Source organism: Globicephala melas, chromosome 6, assembly GCF_963455315.2.
Source record: "Globicephala melas chromosome 6, mGloMel1.2, whole genome shotgun sequence".
Lineage (NCBI taxonomy): Eukaryota > Metazoa > Chordata > Mammalia > Artiodactyla > Delphinidae > Globicephala > Globicephala melas.
In genome coordinates this window covers 112,340,776-112,348,521 of record NC_083319.1, presented here as the reverse complement: position 1 = coordinate 112,348,521, position 7,746 = coordinate 112,340,776, and the positions used below count along the sequence as shown (strand labels likewise).

At 41.0% G+C, this 7,746-nt stretch overlaps 1 long non-coding RNA gene across 4 annotated transcripts in view; it reads left to right on the top strand.

The window, feature by feature from the left end:
- Window positions 1-7,746, top strand: part of LOC138842731 (uncharacterized) — a 554,863-nt gene that overhangs the window by 98,366 nt on the left and 448,751 nt on the right. The window lies entirely within an intron of this gene.

The window sequence follows — 7,746 nt, the reverse complement described above, 5'->3', positions numbered from 1 at the left end:
GGATAACTACAGTCTCCTGGGGAGTCACCAAAGCGTCGCGGGTGATTTCCAGAGCCCCTGTTTTCAAGATCTGAGCGTTTTAGAGTGAGGATGGAGTGCTGATAGAAATTTTGGGAGAATCACTCTGATGCTGTCCTCACATTTTAGCGTCTTTCCTCCGCTTGGGTTTTTTTGACCACTCAGTGTAGATTTAGGTTGCAAGCGTCCATCCAAAAAGATGCCTGTCTTTGGGGCTAATAGCGCCTTGTTCCCTTTTCTCACAGAATAATCCTTTTCCTCAGACTCACACCAGTTTTAGCCGTGATTTCTCCTTCCTGAATCATCCAACTGGAATGCACAGCGTTCCACGTGAGCCCTGAATGAGAGAAGATTTGGAGACAGTCTCTCTTTTTTAATTCTTAAATGGGTATTAAAGAATCATTTCTTTTCACCAAATTCCACCCTGGATTCATTCGTTCGGTAAGCATTATTGAGTTCTTCCTGCACGAGTGAGTACTGACCCTCGGCCAAGGGCTTTCTTAGACATAAATAATTTGGTCTTGGAGACACTTCTGCCCTTAGTAGGTCCTGGCAACCACAGGATAAGATAACCCAGGGAAATCTTTATGCCCCCAGCTGAGGAACACAGGGAATATCATTAGTAAAGCTACTGGAAACCCAAGCGGGGATGGAGTTCTGGATTCAGAGACTTCAAGTGGTTTAAATCAGGGGTCCCCAACTCCCTACGGGCCAGTACCGGTCCATGGACTGTTAGGAACAGCAGGAGGTGAGCGGCGGGCCAGCGAGTGAAGCTCCATCTGTAGTTACAGCCGCTCCCCATTGCTCTCATTGCCGCCTGAGCTCCGCCTCCTGTCAGATCAGTGGTGGCATTAGATTCTCACAAGAGCGCGAACCCTACTGTGAACTGCGCATGCGGGGGATGTACGTTGCGCGCTCCTTTTGAGAATCTAATGCCTGGTGATCTGAGGTGGAGCTGAGGCGGTGATGCTAGCGCTGGAGAGCGGCTGCAAATACAGATTATCCTTAGCAGAGAGGTCTGACGGCACAGAGACCATCATAAATCAACTGCTTGCAGACTCATCAAAACCCTATCAGTGAGTGGCAAGTGACAATTAAGCTGCATCCGGTGGCAGGCTTTATAGTGGCAGGTGAGTTGATGTACTTCAGTTGTTCAGCTGCATCTGGTGGCAGGCTTTAAGTCAGAATCCGACACTTATTTGAGTCCGTGTGTGGCCCACCCATTATTTTATTTACCACTTCCATCCGTGCCTCTTTCCTGCACTGCGCACTCGTCTCAGTCACAGTTTTGGTAAGCCCACAAGCTAATCCTAGCCAAAATGAGTAAAAAACAAATGTCACTGGAGAGCTCCTTTGAAAAGGGGGAAAGGACCGATGATGAGACAGCAGAAGACTCTAAGACTGCCAACAAAAAGAAAGCTGCATTTAAAAGAAAATACCAAGAGTCCTACTTACATTACGGGTTCATCGCAACAGGTGATTCACATTCTCCAAGCCTGCTTTATATATTATGTGGTGACCTGCTATCCAGTGAAGCCATGAAACCTTCAAAACTGGTTCGCCACATGGAGACCAAGCACCCTGCATTAAAAGACAAGGCTTTGGAGTTTTTCAAAAGAAAAAAACATGAACACGAAGAACAGAAGCAATTACTGAAGGCCACCACTTCATCACATGTGTCTGCACTAAGAGCATCATTCTTAGTGGCTAACCACATTGCTCAAGCTAAGAAGCCCCTGACTGTTGGTGAAGAGTTGATCCTGCCTGCTGCTAAGGGCATTTGTCGTGAACTTTTAGGAGAGGCTGCAGTTCAAAAGGTGGCACGTGTTCCTCTTCCGGCTAGCACCGTAACTAGACGAATTGATGAAATAGCAGAGGATATTGAGGCACAATTGTTAGAGAGGATCAATGGGTCACCGTGGTACGCAATCCAGGTTGACGAGTCTACCGCTGTTGACAACAAGGCAACAATGCTTGCTTTTGTGTGATATATTTTTCAGGAGGATGTGCCTGAGGATGTGTTATGTGCGCTTTTGTTGCCAAACAACACCACAGCACAGCTGCAGAACTAGTCAAGTCTTTGAATGATTACAGGAAAACTGATTGGGTCATTTTGCATCGGTATATGTATGGACAGAGCGGCTGCCATGACTGGACAGCTTTCTGGTTTCACTACTCGGGTCAAAGAGGTCACTTCTGAATGTGAGTCCACACACCGTGTCATCGTAGAGAAATGCCGGCTAGCTAAAAAAATGTCACCTTAATTTAACAACGTTTTGCAGGATGTGATTAAAATTATCAACCACGTTAAAGTACATGCCCTTAACTCATGTCTGTTTATGCAGCTCTGTGAGGATTTGAACACAGAACACACACGTCTTCTCTTATACACAGAAGTGAGATGGTTTCTAAAGGTAGATAACTGGCCAGAGTTTCTGAGTTACGAGAGCCACTCCAGAGATTTCTTTTAGAAGAACAGTCACCACTGGCAGCACATTTCAGTGACACAGAATGGGTCGCAAAACTTGCTTACTCGTGTGACATATTCCACCTGCTCAACGACATCAATCTGTCACTTCAGGGGAGAACGAGAACTGTGTTCAAGTCAGCAGATAAAGTGGCTGCATTCAAAGCCCAGCTGGAATTATGGGGGCGGCGAGTGAACACGGGGATTTTTGACATGTTTCAAACATGAGCAGAGATTTTGAAAGAGACTGAGCCAGGGCCTTCTTTCTCCCACCTGGTGCGTGATCACCTATCTCAGCTTTCAGAAGAGATTGAGCCTTACCTCCCAACCACAAAAGACCCCTGAACTGGGAAGGAATGGATCCGCGGCCCATTTGTGAATAAGCCAGGTGAATCGACTTTGTCCGTGCTAGAAGAGGATCAACTGCTTGAGATCGCAAGTGACGGTTGCCTGAAAAGTATGTTTGAGACAATGTCAAATCTCCATTATGTTCTGGATTAAAGTCAAGGTGGGGTATCCTGAGATTGTCACAAAAGCACTGAAAAGCCTGCTTCCATTTCCAGCACCCTATCCTTGAGAAGCGGGGTTTTCTGCAGTGACAGCAACCAAAATGAGATCGTGGAGTAGACTGGACGTAAACAGCACACTTCGGATGTCACTGTCTCCCGTCAGCCCCAGGTGGGACCATCTAGTTGCAGGAAGACAAGCTCAGGGCTCCCACTGATTCTGCATTATGGTGAGTTGTATAATTATTTCATTATGTATTACAATGTAATAATAGTAGAAATAAAGTGCACAATAAATGTAATGCACTTGATTCATCCCCAAACAATTCCCACCCCACTCCACACTCTGTGGAAAAACTGTCTTCCACGAAACCTGTCTCTGGTTGGGGACAGGTTGGGGACCGCTGTTGTAAATCCCGCTTAATGATTTGCCAGCTGGGTGTTTTGCACAAGGTACTTAATCTTTCTGGGCATCCGTTTGCTCACAGAGCCGTGGGCAGGATTAAATCAGAGAATCTCTGAAGCTTCTCAGCACAGTGACCTGCTCACTGTAAAAGCATTCAGTGACTGTTAGCTGTTGTTACAAATAGTAACAGTGTTCTTAGCAAAACTTAAGGACTCAGCCTCCAAATGGAAATTTTTAAGGCAAATTATGTCCTTAGTTAATTCGTGTACACAATTAAGAATCTTTGTGAGTTTATCTATTTTAAAAAGTGTTGCCTCTGAATTTTCCTAGAAATTAGCTCAAGAAGCATTGGCAGGCAGATTCTTAACCACTGCGCCACTAGGGAAGCCCATTGGTAATTTTTAGTGTTCCTTGGCTTGTGTTGCCTCACCCTGATCTCTGTCTTCATCTTCACTTGGCATCTCCCTGTTGTGTGCAGGTCCCTGTTTTCAAACTTCTGTTTTTTTATAAGAACACCAGTCACGTTAGACTAGGGCTCACCTTCATTGCCTCATGTTAACTTGGTTACCTCTGCAAGGACTCTATCTTCAAATAAGGTCACATTCCTAGGTACTGGGAGTTAAGACTCCAAAGTATCTTTTTTTTAAAATTGAAGTATAGTTAATTTGCAATTTTGGGTAGTTTCAAGTGTGCAGCAAAGTGATTCAGTTAAACGTATATATTCTTTTCCATTATAGGTTTTAAAAAATATTGAGTATAGATCCTTGTGCTATACAGTAGGAACTTATTTTATATATAGTAGTGTATATATTTTAATCCCAAACTCCTAATCTATGCCCCTGCTATCTGCTTTGGTAAGCATAGGTTTGTTTTCCATGTCTCTGAGTCTATTTCAGTTTTGTAAATAAGTTCATTTGTGTAATTTTTAAAGATTCCACATAAAGTGATATCATATAATATTTGTCACCCACTGTCTGACTTATTTCACTTAGTATGATGATCTCCAGGTCCATCCATGTTACTGCAAATGGAATTATTCCATTCTTTTTTATGGCCGAGTAATATTCCATTGTGTATATATATATATATATATATATATATATATATCATAGCTTCTTTATCCATTCATCCATCAATGGACACTTAGGTTGCCTCCATGTTTTGGCTATTGGAAATTGTGTTGTTGTGAAGATTGGGATGCATGTATCTTTCCAAATTAGGTTTTCTCTGGATATATGTCCAGTAGTGGGATTGCTGGATCATATGGTAGCTCTACTTTTAGTTTCTTAAGGAACCTCCATACTGTTCTCCATAGTGGCTGCACCAATTCACATTCCCACCAACAGTGTAGGAGGATTTCCTTTTCTCCACACCCTCTCCAGCATTTATTATTTGTAGACATTTTATGGTGGCCAGTCTGACTGTTGTGAGGTGATACCTCATTGTAGTTTTGGTTTGCATTTCTCTAATAATTAGCTATGTTGAGCATCTTTTCATGTGCCTTTGAGTTTATTTCTGTATATGGTGTTAGAGAATGCTCTAATTTCATTCTTTTACATGTAGCTGTCCAGGTTTCCCAGCACCACATGTTGAAGAGACTGTCTTTTCTCCATTGTATATTCTTGCTTCCTTTGTCATAGATTAATTGACCATAAGTGAGTGGGTTTATTTCTGGTTTTCTATTCTGTTCCATTGATCTATATGTCTGTTTTTCTGCCAGTACCATACTTTTTTGATGACTGTAGCTTTGTAATGTAGTTTGAAGTCAGGGAGCGTGAGTCCTTCAGCTTCATTCTTCTTTCTCAAGATTCTTTTGGCTATTTGAGGTCTTTTGTGTTTCCATATAAATTAAAAAATTTTTTGTTCTGGTTCTGTGAAAATGCCATTGGTAATTTGATAGAGATTGCATTGAATCTGTAGATTGCCTTGGATGGTATGATCATTTTAATAACACTGATGCTTCCAAAACAAGAATCTGGTGTATCTTTCCATCTGTTTGTGTCATCTTCAGTTTCTTTCATCAGCATCTTTAAGTGTTCAGAGTAGAGGTTTTTGTCTCCTTAGTAGGTTTATTCATAGGTATCTTAATCTTTTTGATGGAGTGGTAAATGGGATTGTTTTCTTAATTACTCTTTCCAATATTTTGTTGTTAGTGTATAGAAATTAAACAGATTTTTGTATATTAATTTTGTATCCATCAACTTTGCTGAATTAATTGATGAACTGTAGTAGTTTTCTGGTAGCATCTTTTGGATTTTCTACTTATAGTAACATGTCAGCTGCAAGGAGTGACAGGTTTATTTCTTCTTTTCCAATTTGGATTCCTTTTATTTCTTTTTCTTCTCTGATTGCTGTGGCTAAAACTTCCAAAACTATGTTGAATAAATGTGGCAAGAGTGGGCATCCTTGTCTTGTTCCTGATCTTAGAGGAAATGCTTTCAGCTTTTCAGCATTGAGTATGATGTTAGCTGTGGGTTTGTCCTATATGGCCTTTATTATGTTGAGGTGTGTTCACTCTATGTCCATTTTCTGAAGAGTGTTTCTCATAAATGTATATTGAATTTTATCAAAAACTTTTTCTGCATTTATTGAGGTGATCATATGGTTTTTATTCTTCAATTTGTTAATGTGATATATCACATTGATTGATTTCCAGATATTGAAAATCCTAGGATCCCTGGGATAAATCCACTTGATCATGGTGTACAATCTTTTTAATGTATTGTTGGAGTTGATTTGCTAGTATTTTGTTGAGAATTTTTGCATCTGTGTTCATCAGTGATATTAGCCTGTAGTTTTCTTCTTTTTTTCATATCTTTGTTTGATTTTGGGGTCAGGGTGATGGTGGCCTCATAGAATGAGTTTGAAAGTGCTTCTTCCTCTGCAGTTTTTGGAATAATTTCAGAAGGATAAGTGTTAACTCTTCTCTAAATGTTTGGTAGAATTCACCTCCCTCCCTCCCTCCCTTCCTTCCTTCTTTCTCTTTTGTACTTTGGACAGTACTCATATTTGTTATCTGTAGGAAGTTTGGGTCAGCTAAGAGCATAGTTGGTTTTATCCAAAGTGGAAAACTATGGTGGTGGCCTTTTTAAAGTGATAGAAAGCAGTGTGGTGTGGTGAGTGATCACGGCTTTGGAATCGGACTGCCTGGTTTCAAATCTTAGCTTTATCACTTACACTCTGTGTGTCCTTGGACAAATTACTTAACCTCTTTATATCACCTGGGCTGTAAAATAGGTGAAAAATGTTACCTATTTCATAGGCTTATTATGAATATTAAATGTATAATATGCTTTGCAGTGTCTGATATATAAGTGCTAATAAATGGCAGGTGTTTTCATTCTTATCAGCAATATTAATAATGATAAAAGGGGAAACTCAGAATATTCTGAGAAATCCTACTTAAGAAGGATGTGTCTCAAATTCTTCCCTCAAGCTTAAGGGGACTAAATCCATTATATTAAAAATGATAATTAAATGTTTACCAAGTGCAAACTGTGGACTGATTTTACTAAGACAAATAACACACAGTTCCTATTATTGATGAGTAAACATATGTGTGGTTTCCAAAAGTCAAAAGATAATGAGAGAACAAAGTGAAATGTATAAATTGTCTGAGCATAGTGCACATATAAAGCACAAAGATCAAGTGCTTAATTTTAAAAGAGATCCTTGTTTCTCACCAACATGTTTATCCCAGAATCTATCCATGATCTGAGAGAGATTTAAGTTTTAGACAACCAAGCTTATTGGTGAGCATTCTGGGCTTAATATCTGTAGTAAAGGGCGGTATGTGATACTATCTCATCTACCGTTGCCTTTTTTTGGGGGGTGGGGGGTTGAAAGGGCAAGAAGAAGTATGCAGGTGGCAGTGGAAACAAGATTCAAGATGGGCAGCAAGGTATTATTCTTCTTGGCAAGTTGAAGCCTCCAGGGCAAAGACTGAGTTGGACAAGGTTTGTTTTATGTTTCCTATGTTTGGTGCTTTGAGATGCAGTGGTGAGAGCTGAGCAGAAAGGCACTCAGTGCCTGAGGATATAGGATGACACAGGGGTGCAGTCTTGGGGGGTATAGTCCTCCGAGGAAGATATCTTTCCACTGAGGTCGAAAGGCTGAGTAGAAGTCGGTGCAGACAGAGTGGATGAGGGGAGAGCACTTCCAGCAGCAGGAACAGAATGTGCAAAGATTTCCCAGATGAAGGAAACACGGTGAATTCACGGAGGGGAAGGGAGGCTAGAGGCTGAAGAGCTGAGTGAGAAGAAATGAAACTAGGAAAGAGCAGAGGCCAAATAATACTGTCCTTGTTGGCTACAGGCAACATCTTCATTCTTATCCCAAGAATAAGGGAG